Consider the following 13289-nt stretch of genomic DNA (forward strand, 5'->3'; position numbering starts at 1 on the left):
CCATGTCATCTACTACGCCAGCATGACACTGTCAGCGGCCCAACTGAACTATGCTACTACATAAAAGGAGCTTCTTGCTGTGGTTTTTGCTCTGGATAAATTTAGATCTTATTTAATAGGGAGCAAAGTTGTAGTGCACATCGATCATTCAGCCTTGAAATACTTGATGGCCAAAAAAGATGCAAAGCCAAGGCTAATTCGCTGGATTCTTCTATTGCAGGAATTTGACTTGGAGATAATCGATAGGAAAGGAACAGAGAACCAAGTTGCTGACCATCTCTCGCGTCTGGAGAATCTAAGTCCAGGTAATGAAATTATTCGCGATGATTTCCTAGATGAACAACTTTTTGAGATCAACAGTTTACCATGGTATGCCAATTTTGTTAATTATCTATCCAGTAAGTTCATTCCTCCCCATTTTACTTATCAGCAAAAGAAAAAAATTTTCTCAGATTTGAAATATTATTTGTGGGAGGATCCTTATTTGTTTAGAATATGTGCAGACGGTATAGTCTGGAGATGTATTCCCCAGGAAGAGGTAAGTGAGATTATGTTTTATTGTCATACTGGTCCGGCTGGAGGCCACTTTGGGGCAACTAGAACTGCGTCAAAAGCCCTCCAGTCTTGTTTTTATAGGCCTTCATTGTTTAAGGATGCACATGAATATGTTACAAAATGTTCAAATTGTCAGCGTACAGGTAATATCTCTAGGAGACATGAATTGCCTCTTAATAATATTTTGGTGTGTGAGATATTTGATGTATGGGGTATCGATTTCATGGGTCCGTTCCCAGTTTCTTTTGGGAACAAATATATCTTGGTGGCTGTAGATTACGTGTCTAAGTGGGTGGAGGCACTTGCATGCAAAACTAATGACTCTAGGGTTGTCGTTCAATTTCTTATGAAAAATATCTTCTCACATTTTGGCACACCTAGAGCCATTATTAGCGATGGGGGTACTCACTTTTGCAATCGTCAATTTGACAGTCTGTTGGATAAGTATGGGGTCCGACATAAGGTGGCCACACCTTACCATCCCCAAACTAGTGGTCAGGTCGAGGTATCGAACAGGGAACTTAAACGCATTCTTGAGAAGACTGTCGATGCTTCAAGGAAAGAATGGTCTAGAAAACTCGACGATGCACTTTGGGCTTACCACACTTCTTTTAGAACTCCCATTGGCATGTCTTCTTTTCGATTATTATATGGAAAATCATGTCACATACACGTAGAACTTGAACATAAGGCTTATTGGGCTACTAAATTTTTAAATTTTGATGTTAAAGCCACAAATGACGAGAGAGTGCTGCAACTGCATGAACTGGATGAGTTTAGGTTGGATGCTTATGAGAATGCCAAACTTTACAAGGAGAAAACTAAATGTTGGCATGATCAGAACATCGTCCATCGAGAATTTGTAGTGGGACAACTGGTACTGTTATACAACTCTCGACTGAAGTTGATGCCAGGTAAGTTGCGTTCACGATGGTCAGGCCCATACACCATCATGCAAGTTTTCCCTTATGGGACAGTGGAGATCACTAGTGAAGCAACTGGAGCATTCAAGGTGAATGGGCATAGGCTGAAGGTTTATCATGGTGGTACCATGCCCGATGAGCCGACCACCGTGGATCTGCAGGATCCAAACTAAATACAGGGAGTACAGTCAGGCTATCGGCTATAAATTTAGCGCTTGCTGGGAGGCAACCCAGTGTTTAGTTTTTATTTTTCTTTCATCCTTTATTTTAACTTTCTTTCTTTCTCTCTTTCTGTTTTATGCATATCTCTTGAGCTAATCTCGGTGAATGGTGGTGCAGGTAATTTATTCACTGGCAATGGGATTTCTCAAATGAGAGGAGTCTATTAGGACGAGCGGATTCAGAACATCAAATAGACCAGGGAAGTTTCTGTACAATTCTTGCATTTTGTGTGCTTGATTGAGTTTCAATTTGATGTGTAGATTTATAGAATTGTCCATTCCTGACTTTGCATGTGTGTTTGGTTCGTAGTAAACAAAAAAAAATTGGATTTTCCGAGCCGACTCGGACCCATGCACGGATATTCACACGGGGTCCGTGTACATCACTTTCAGCTTTTATTTTTTTCGAACCTAGCCGGACCTTTAGACGGACCCCTACACGGGGTCCGTGTCGATACTTTTATTTTAGGACTTGTGGAGGACTTTATCGCTATTCTAGATTTGCGCATTCCATTCTTATGTTGTTATTGATGCTATGGGACATTTTCTTAATGTTTATTATCATTTGGATTTTAGTTGAGTGTTTGAGTGCTATCCTTATTTCTTTTTACGTTTCTTTGTGTATTCGATGTCGTTCTTTTCAGGAATTGATGAGTTCCACCCCATTTGCACTACCTACTCGGCATTTTTCCAGGGAAGTGTTTTTGCTTTACCTGTCTTGCTAATTCATGTTACATCGCTTTACATTGAGGGCAGTGTCGATTTCAAAGCATGGGGGTGGGCCAGTTTTGTTACACATCGTTGCACAACACTTTTCACGTAGGATGAGACTATATCTAGATAAAGAACCCTTGTTTTACTTGATAACCAGATTAATTTGTTAGATTTTGGATCACCCGGGAAATCGTTTCATTACTAGTATTGAATAAGAGGAGTCGTAGTTTCAAGGAGAGAGTCAGGCATGAACCATTTTTGCATTGACATTTCATTCCATGCACGTAGTCAGTCTTTTACTCATTGAAAGTGAATTGATGCAAGGTGAAAAAAAAAGAGTGTATATATTTTGAAACTACCTAGGACTTGTCTGATTAGCCGTCAAAGCGAAAATACGAACGATGATGACTTAAAGATGATTTAGGCGATCTTTGAACCGTTTGAGCCTTTCAAGCCTACTTGATACATCATATATTGTCTCTAGTAACCCTTTTTGAGCCTGTAAAAAATCGAATGGTGTGTGTCAATGATACACAATCAGACCCCATTCGTAAGTTATTCAATGTCCCACATCAACCACCTGAATTTTAGCCTATACACTTTTTCCTACCCACTTTTGAGAGAAATAGACATTCTGTACACATTGAAAAGTTCGAGATACTCCAATGAGTTGAAGGAATTTGTTTGAAGGAACCGATGAATCATTATTAAAAAAAATTGAGAAGAAAAGAGGAAAGATGTATTGAAAACACCCGAGAAATCTGTGGGTGAAAGATGGAGGAAAATGAAAAAGAAAAGAGATGATGGAGCTCTATGGATGATGAAAATACAATAATTGGTGGCGAGTTAAAAGTTGAATGAATACACTGCAGGAATATGTTTATTTTCTCTCACTTTTGATTCTCATGCCTTCTATTGTAGCCGTGAGCCTTGGCCTTACGTTATAGGCTTAAAAGACCTATTAACCAAGTCATTATCGTTCAAATTTTAGTAGAGAGGTGTATGAAAATCGAGCAAATGGGGCGTTCCTATATATATATATATATATATATATATATATATATATATATATATATAAAATGTGTAGCATATAAGTGATCCTGAAACCAAGTAGCTGTTGATGAGTATGAGTCCTGACTTGCACACTACACAAATCTCGTTCTGCTGATCTTTTCTGGGTAATATTTGAATCTTAAATTGCGATAAACACGAATCTTATGATATTCGAAGCATGATCTTTTGACCGGGGGTGATAGAATTTGACAAATTGAGAATTCTTGATTGTACTACTCGAGTTCTGAATCTAAGATATGTCTCATCTTTATTCCATGTCTGATTTGTTCGAGGACGAACAAAGGTTAAGTGTGGGGGAGTTGATAAGCACGAATCATATAGTGTTTTAGGAACTTTACCTTGTCGTAATTCGTGTTATTATTGCTTATATGGCGTTTTTATTCCGAGTTTGTGTTTAATTCGTGTTATTATTGCTATTTGCAGGTTTGACCGAAAGATGATTAAAGCCAACGAAAGGGAGAAAAAGTCAAGCTTCGCAATGCCATGTCGGAAATACCCGAAAAAATAGGAAATAGCACAAGATTGAGCACCCGGACCCAGACATGGACCCCGTCTAAGGGTCCGTGCCTTAGAGGCCTTAGAAGACTTTTTTAGCGAGTAAAGACAGACCCAAAGACGGACCCGTACACGGGGTCCGTGTCCAGCATCAGCCAAGAGAAGAAAATTAGCGCACCTACACGGATCTTCACCCGGACCCCTACACGGGGTCCGTGTCCAGTGTTTCCGGAAATGATTTCGAAGCGAGCCTTCACGAATCCCAATCCTGAGGCATACACGGGGTCCGTGTACCTGATATCGGATCCAAAAATTGCGAAGATTCTGTGGAGATTTGAAGGGATTTAAGAAGGAAAAATAAAAGATATTGGGGGTTTTTGAGATCAGACTTTTGGGGAGAACAATTTTCGGACTTTTGAAGACGGCAACGGCTTTGGAGAACAGGGACAAAAAAAACCGCGCACTTCACACGCAAGATCCGCGCACCCACTGAGATTTTCTCCTCTCTTGTTTTCTTATTTTCGTTCATGAATTCGAATATTAGATTTTCTTCTAGTTTTGAATTTATGGAGTAGTTTTTCTTGTGATCGAGACCACGATAGGGACAAACTTTTGACCTTGTTCATTCACTGGATTATTTGATTTACGAGTTAATCTATGTTATTCATTAATGTTTGCGTAATTTTCGTGCTTTTAATTTGGCCAATTATTTGCATGTTTGTTGTTTGATCTTGACTCGAAAGAGAATAGATTGAATTTAGCTTCAAAAATATTAATCAACACACGGTTAAATCGACTAGAAATAGTATTTGATTTCAATGTGCGATTTTAGGTGACAGCTGTGATTCCATCGTTGAATAGCGTTTTTGTTTGATTAAATTCAATTAGAAATAATTGGACTGTTAAATGAAAATAGGATTATAAATTCTAGAAATAGATTTATAGTTAATTCAGGGAATTTCATTGTGACATCGGATAATATGTGATTAATTAATTCCAATGCGTAACAATAATCAAAGTTTGGACCGTTGTGTGTTCCCGGTCATTTTGTTGAATTTGAAAAGTTCCCAAGTTTAATCAGTTATGAAATTTCGATCTTAGTTATTAATTTAGTATAGTTTAAATTAATTTAACTAGTTTAAATTATCATCAAATCACTTATTATTGTTTGCCTAGATTAAATCGAATAATTTAAATCTTAGTACTTAAATAATAGTCTCTGTGGGATCGATACTTGGACTTGTCGTCCATTTACTATAACTTGACCTAGTCCGCTTGCCTGATTTATTCCCAACCGAAATCTTCTGTCGAGGATCTTTAGAGATCAAATGAATGGAATCATGAAGCTCTCTCAAGAAGAGTACGTGAAAAAGGTGGTTAGCAGATTTAACATGGATGAAGGTAAACATGTGATTACTCCTTTGACTAGTCATTTTAAACTAACCAAAGAACAATCACCTTCGACAGAGCAGGAGTAGGCTTATATGAACAAGGTTCCTTATGCTTCTGCTGTCGGAAGCCTCATGTATGTAATGGTGTGCACTAGACCAGATATAGCACATGCAGTTGGAATTGTGAACAGGTTTATGAGCAATCCAGGAAAACAACACTGGGAAGTAGTTAAATGGATAATGAGGTATTTAAAAGGTACTGCTAGTATATCTTTATGTTTCAGAAGATCAAATTTGGGCTTACAAGGTTTTGTCAATGCCGACATAGGTGGTGACCTAGATGGCAGAAAAAGTACTGCTGGTATGTGTTCACATTAGGTGGTACAGTCGTAAGCTGGATGTCTAAATTGCAAAAGATAGTTGCGCTTTCGACTACTGAAACTGAGTACGTAGCAGTTAACAGAAGCTAGAAAGAAGATGATATGGTTGAGATTTTTTTTTTTTGAAAGAACTGGATCAGAAGCTTGAAGGAAGCACATTACATTGTGACAGTCAGAGTGCTATTCATTTAGCAAAAAATCCTATTTATCATGCTAGGACAAAGCATATACAGGTTCGGTACCCTTTCATCATATCAGTACTAGAAGATGGAGCCTTGATACTTGAGTAGATTTCTTGAAGTAAGAATCCAGCCTATATGCTGGCGAAAACTGTAGCCATTGACAAACTGAAGTTGTGTTAAACTTCAGTCGGACTGCAAGTATGAAAAGGAAGATATGAGTTGCTGCACTGATGGTGTGACGGCATGATTGAAATCAAGTCTTCAAGTGGGAGAAATGTTAGGTGAAAAGAGCCACATTCATTTAATGGTGTCGGAAGAATACGAATTGATTTTGCCAACAATGTCACGGTTGTCAAATTTGATTGGCGGTGGCTAGAAGCTGATCGGATATTTCATGCACGGGGAGCTCTATTTATAGAGCTCTCTCCATCTAAGTTTATGCATCCCAAAATCAAGAGCTCTCAAAGTTTAGTATAATAGAGAGAGCATTTGAGTGTTGAGTGTTCTTTTGTGTGAGTTGGAGAAATTATTTTTATCGGTTACACTTGGGTTGGGAATATGAGATATTTAATGTAATTAGTGTATACACTTGTTGTGATATTTCTTCTGTTACAAAATATTTGCAGTAGCTCTGTGGACGTAGCCTATCTTGGGTGAACCACGTAAATTCATGTCTTCTTGCTGATTATTTTTTTCCGCAATTTTCGGTACTATATTATCATCATGGTCACTATCGTTTCGGTATAATTATCCAACAATGTGGATTCGAGAAGTTCATACTTATTTCTTATTCTTCAGCACAAGTTCTTCATTAGGAGTGGAATTTTTTTAAAAAAATTGTAGTTAGGATTGCTCGGGGACTAGAATACTTGCATCTAAGGTTTCAACATATGGATTTTGCATTTCTACATAAAACCTCATGATATTCTTCTTGATAAGGATTTGAAACCAAAGATTTCGGATTTTGGCCTATCGAAATTGTGCCCCAATAGATCAAAGCATCGTGTCAATGCAAGTGGCAAGAGGAACTGTGGGATACATTTCTCCAGAAGTATTTTACAGGAATTTCGGTGATGTCTCTCACAAATCTGACAATTATAGCTATGGCGTGATGGTTTTGGAAATGGTGGTTGGGAGGCAGCACAATATTGATCCTCAAGGTGAACGCTTGAGAGAAATCTATTTTTTAGATTGATATGCAAGAATTTGGAACAAAATACAATTGAAAAATATATCCTTGACAATGATGTTTCACAATAAGATGAGTGGAAGTTTGTAAAGAAAATGATGATAATCATTGGATTGTGGTGTATCCAGACTGATCCCAAGAATAGGCCATCAATCATTGGAGTGATTGAGATGTTGGAAGCAAAACTTGAATCCTTTCAACCTCCACCAAGACAATAATTGTCTTCTTCCCCGATATTACCAGCGATGTTTTCATATTTAGATTCGGAACCTCTACAATGAATCTTATTGGCAATTGTACAATTATGGGGAATAAAGTTGAAGCACAATCTCGTTGAGCAGTTCTTAATCAGAACAAGTACATATATTTTGAGAATATCATAACAAGTATATTAGGTAAGAGAAGTGTTGAAAAAACTCGATCAAGAACTCAATTCAAACAATTTGTGTCAGATTTGTTCACTAAGAAATTCTCTCATGACCAACAAACAATCACACATAAGACTAATAAGAATCATATACATAACAGAATGAAAAATTGAGTTAAATATTTTATGTGGTTCGGTTGTGAATACCTACATCCATGACAGCCAACCTTAGCAAACGATTTCCTCTACTGGAAGAGAAAGAAATATCGTTATGTACATCTTGGCTTCTCTGCCATGTACTTATATATCTATTTTTTTCTAATAAATTTGCTAAATAACTTGACCAATCTACATACATACAAGTCCAAGATAATTGAAGCCCATTTTGCTTCTTTTATCCCATAGTGTTTGAACGGCTCATAAACAAAGCCAACCTCTAACAATTCTCTACCTTGGTGATGATTTTGCACTCACTTCGTTGTGCTGTTCTGTTGGCTGCTCCAGGTCTTATTTCTAAGGTGTTGTCATTTTCACCAAGTCTATAAAATGTGTAAACTTGGTGACTTGTAGGCACTTAGTTAGAGCATCAGCCGGATTGTCTTCTGAAGTGATTTTCTGAACTTTGTTAACTCTATTTGCTATTACATCACAAATGAAAGGCAGCCGACTGTCAATTTTTTTTACCTCTCACGATTCGCGGTATTTTTCATTAAATGTATTGTGCTATGATTGTCGCAATACACATTTTAATATATTCAGTATTACTTTCCTGGGTTTTACGTGAACCCGCTTGTAATGCTCATCGCATAGGCCAAGTCTAGTATGGTGCAGACCATACAATACATAATACTTCCCACAACGTTAGAATATAAGACTCTTTTCATGTATTCAACTTCATCATCATATTGTGGTGACAGAGATGTGGAGAGTTTGAAATGTTGAGCCATTGGGGTGGTTACTGATTTAGCAGCCATCATTTCAGACTTACTTAAGATCTTATTGATATAGGCTTCTTGTGAAATCCATAATTTCCCCTGACTTCTATCTCGGGTTATGGCTATGCCTAAGATTTATTTTCCATACCCAAATCCTTCATTTCGAATTCCGCTTTCAATCTTTCCTTTAGCCCATCAAGTTCAAGCCTATCCTTGCTATTCAACAAAATGTCATCGACATATAACATAAGTATAATTGGCAGCTGTCGTTCCTCCTCTTGAAGTGCAGGCAACTGTCAAACTTGGACTTTACATAACCAATCTTTTCCATGAAGCGATCAAAACCGCAAATACCATTTCCTTGGTGGCTTCAGACCATAGATTGATCTTTTCAATAAAAAAAACTTGTCGTGGATCTCCTTGTTCAAAACCGACTGGTTTCCTCATGTAAACTGTTTCTTGAATTTCACAATGTAAGAACGTCATCTAAACGTCCATCTGATCCAATTCCATATCCTTTTGAGTAGCCATGGCAAGCAAAGTCCTGATCGAAGTTTGCTTGACTACAAGTGGAAAGATCTCGCTGTAATCTACTCCTTTATGTGTAAACCCCTTTGCTACCAATTATGCTTTGTACCTAGCTTCTTCAACACCTGAAATTGATTCCTTTATTCTTATAGAGCCACTTACAGTCCACCAGTTTCTGGTTTATTTGCTTGTCCACTACAATCCATGTCTGGTTTTTCCATTAATGAGCCCATTTCCTTCTCCAGGGCCTTAATCCATTTTGATCTTTCTTTGCAACTCATTGCTTCATGATCGAGCAAAACTTGCACTGTAAAATCTTTGGTCAAAATTTCTAATATTTAAGCTCGAAATGATCGCAAATACACGATGTCAAGTAATAGTATAATGTACGAGAGTACGAATATCGTTCCGCTGGAGACTATATTTTACAATTATTATTTTCAGTTATCAAATCTTTAGCAACGAAAGTGATTGTTTTCTACGACTATACTTAAATAAAAAGTCAAAGATAAATTTCAAGAATTAACTAATGAGATATATAATCTAGAATGATTGATTAAAATTCAATGGGAAATGAATTTGTTGGGAATTTCAGTTCACCTACCCCTCGTTATTTACTTAATTCATTCGATAGTGATATATGCTTCCGACACGATTTCCTAATTAATTGAACACGCCCTCTCGAGCTATGCCAAAGTAATTCTACTCAATGAAGTGATTAAATTTCTTTAATTATTTATCAAAGGTGAATCGCATATCGTTCTATGAAATCCCCTAGCTTTCACCCTACCGGACTATGACTATCGGCGCGTATCCGACTTCATATTTCTATGTAAATTGTAAATCCACGGACTATACTACTCGTTCTTATCACGGGCTATTCTCTCGAACCCACTCGCAATATAAGATCGTTGTTAAAATTAGCTACGCTCTAGCAACACGATAAAACAATAGCATAATCAAGAATAAACCAAGAATCGAAATATGAATTAACTAAATTGGTTTCGGGGTAGGATCCGCTTAAATCCCAACAAATAATAAAAATCAGCTACTCGACGTCATAATTAAACTAAGCAAAACAATGTTTAAATAGGAGAAAATAAACTCGAAATACTAGACGTGACGAGATCTGCGAAGAACGGTCCGCTGAAATCTCCAATCCAAGCGCAAAATCCTCTCCAAGGCTTGTGGTGGCTGCTAGATAATCAAAATCCACCTCTCTGAATCGTCCCAATCCTCTTCATATCTCCTCTCCTCCGAATTTAAGGGAAGAAATCGGCCACACAATCTTACCAAATTTAAGTGGCGCTCGAGCGATAAAGTTCTACCGCCCGAGCGCCAACTTCTCTGTAAGTTGCTCGTTAAATGCGGCACTCGCGCTCGGGCGGTAAAATTCTACCGCCCGAACGCCACATCCTCTGGAGTTTATCTTAACATTTCACATCTCGCGCCCGAGCTGTAAAATTCTACCGCCCGGGCGTCAAACTTTCTGCCAATTGTCCTCATGGTTGGCACATTTTTGTTCCGATTTCAGTTTTCCGGTCAATTTACCTGAAAATTCGTCACTTACAAGTGAGACACGATCAAATGCACATGCTTACTCTAAAATGAACAAAATGTAAATGAACTAATGCAATAAAATACGTAAAAATGACACCTATCAACCCCTTCATACTGACCTTTTGATTGTCCCAATCAAAACAGGTCACAGACCACACCCAAGACATGAAACAATACATAAATAAAAGTACTAAACAACCCAACCGATGGCGAAACAGCAAACTGACATCTCATGCCTCAGCGGGTTTTTGAACTACATCCAATTAGTCAAATCGCATCATCCATTAACATCCCTTTTCAAAACACCACAAAACATTTTTATTTTGCCAGAAAGTGTGGTCGTGTGTGCTGTGGGTTTTACTAGCTTGTGCTTCAGATAGTTTTGTTCGTAGAATCATGTGGGTCACTGAATCAACAATTCAACGCAAGTTTCTCTCCTGAGTTCTGTTTCCACTCGTGACCAACTAGTAAACTCAAAGTGGCATAATTTCATCGTTGTACAATGATATTTAGGGTGTCAATATCCATAAGCGCTCAAGTGGTTCCAAAAAGATTGGGAGTACGCAGATCATTTTCACTATGCACTTGTCAGAAATTTCATCTGACATTCCTCAACGCCTTAGATATCCATATTTTTAGCCTTGGGATAGGATTGCATCCCTTTTTGGCTCCCCCACACCTTACATCCCCCTTTTTTTCATTTTCTTCACATTTTTTTAGTGCATAGTTTTCTCGTGTGTACTCTCTAGGCTCGGAATATAAGGTATGTTTATTTATCTGGCCTAGAGAAGAATTTTCAGGCTCTATGCACGATTGGGATTAAGGTTATTTGATGGATACTTTGATTTTCTACTCGAGTTCATGCTACTGGTTGGTCACTCCTTTCAACAGACATTCATTTAAGTTCTATTTGCATCTCATGTTTTTCCAGTCTCCCTCACAGATTATTTTAAACTCGACTATTATTCACACTACTACCATGCAAGTCATTAATCCCTAAATCCTCATAACGAGTGATAAGACTAAGAGACATGCAAGTCATTAATCCCTAAATCCTCATTGGCTACCAACCTACTTGTTTCACCATCAATTGACACACATGCAGTACACAAACGAAATGACCCCCTCATACTAAGTGTGTGCAATGTCCCCATTGCACAAAAGACTGAAACACATAAATGCAAATACGGAGGCAGAACACAGAAACACATGAAAAATAAATGACAGAATGAAACAACAATAAGAACACAGAAATAATGCGGTAAACAAGGAAACAAAAAAAAAGGGAACATTAAACTCCCCCATCAAGGCTCATCCTCATCATGTTTCGGTGGTGGCACTCCTGATGCATCCCCCTGCTGATAATAGTCATACTGAAAATGGTAAGGAGGAATGAAGGCGGAGGTGGTGGTATGGTCCCTGGGTCTACACCCCCTTGGACGAGCATCGTGCGCATCATGGACTCGACATAAGCAAAGTGTTCATTGAAGCTCGCGTTGACACGATCCTGATGAGTCATAAATGCAAGAGCCTCATCCATTTTTTCGTTTTGGGACCTTCTTCGGAGCTGGGAGCGACATGGGGCGGCGGTGCTCGATCCACCGGTATCCCCCCTCAAGAGCGGGGAAGTATGTCTGTCGTTTCGCGCTCTTGCGCTGCATGTCCTCCACACAAATGGGCTTCATCGGTTGCAGTCATTCCTCATCATCCCAAAAGACAACCCCCGCCCTGGCACACAGCACTGATATGATAGTGGGAAAGAAAAGCCCGATATTGCTGTTACGAATGCTCACCGTGATTTGAGAGTTGATGAGCTTGCCCATGTTGATGGCATAATGCCGTGATAAAGCATAGAGCATGACTGCCTGCTCCTTTTGTACTTCACTCTTGTGGGATACCGACATCATCCTCCTAGCCAAGAACAAATACCACAGGGAAACATCAGTCCGCTAATATCGCTCGTCAAAACAACTCGGTGGCCCCCCTACTGGTTTCCAGGTCGCCCCTTGAAGACACAAAGTCCTGAGTATCTCACTGTAATCAGGGGCAGCAACCAATGACTCAAATGCAGAGTCATAAACCTCGGTCGTTTCTAAGAGGGAGTTGATCGTGATAGAATCAAATGGCACAAGGCGCCTTCTGAAAAAAGCCTTATCATCTGTCCTCTCAAAGGTATATTCTGAATGTTTTGACCTCTCAATGAGAAGTTGGGATGTTGCCTCCATCCAGGATTATATGTGTTTGAATACGAATCATTCCTTGGACGGTTTTGGACTTTCACTTGATTAACTGGTGCCTCGTTTTGCACATAGAAGGGATTGTCATCTTGACAGTCCTTCGCAAAGTGTTCACTTCCACACTTATCACAGAATATCTCTTGAAGACGCATAGCAGTGCCACCCATATTCAAGCCGTACAATTTCATGTTCAATACATCAAGTTGCGCAGTAATAGCAGAAAGATCAGTTACCTGGTGAACTCCTGCACTTCTCTGCTGGTTGTTCCTTTCAGATTGAGGAGGATAGCTGCTAGTAGCCATCTCCTCCAATAACTCATATCCTTTCTCAGCAGTTTTTCTCAATAGGTTTCCACAGGCAGCAGCATCTATCATAGTACGATTAGGAGTAAGCAAGCCATAATAAAATGTTTGAACGACTAACCCAAGTGGCAGTTCGTGATGTGGGCATCTCCTTAATAAATCTTTGAAACGCTCCCATGTCTCATATAAAGACTCGTGCTCGAATTGAGCAAATGTGGTGATATCTGCCCGTAGCT

General features: G+C 38.8%; 1 non-coding gene across 1 annotated transcript; it reads left to right on the top strand.

Annotated features, from left to right (window-relative positions):
* Positions 1 to 13183: 13183 nt before the first annotated feature.
* On the top strand, positions 13184 to 13289 carry LOC142533989 (small nucleolar RNA R71). The gene has a single exon (XR_012816862.1). It is a non-coding gene; the product is annotated as a small nucleolar RNA R71 (small nucleolar RNA).

Source organism: Primulina tabacum, chromosome 18, assembly GCF_025594145.1.
Source record: "Primulina tabacum isolate GXHZ01 chromosome 18, ASM2559414v2, whole genome shotgun sequence".
NCBI classification, from domain to species: domain Eukaryota; kingdom Viridiplantae; phylum Streptophyta; class Magnoliopsida; order Lamiales; family Gesneriaceae; genus Primulina; species Primulina tabacum.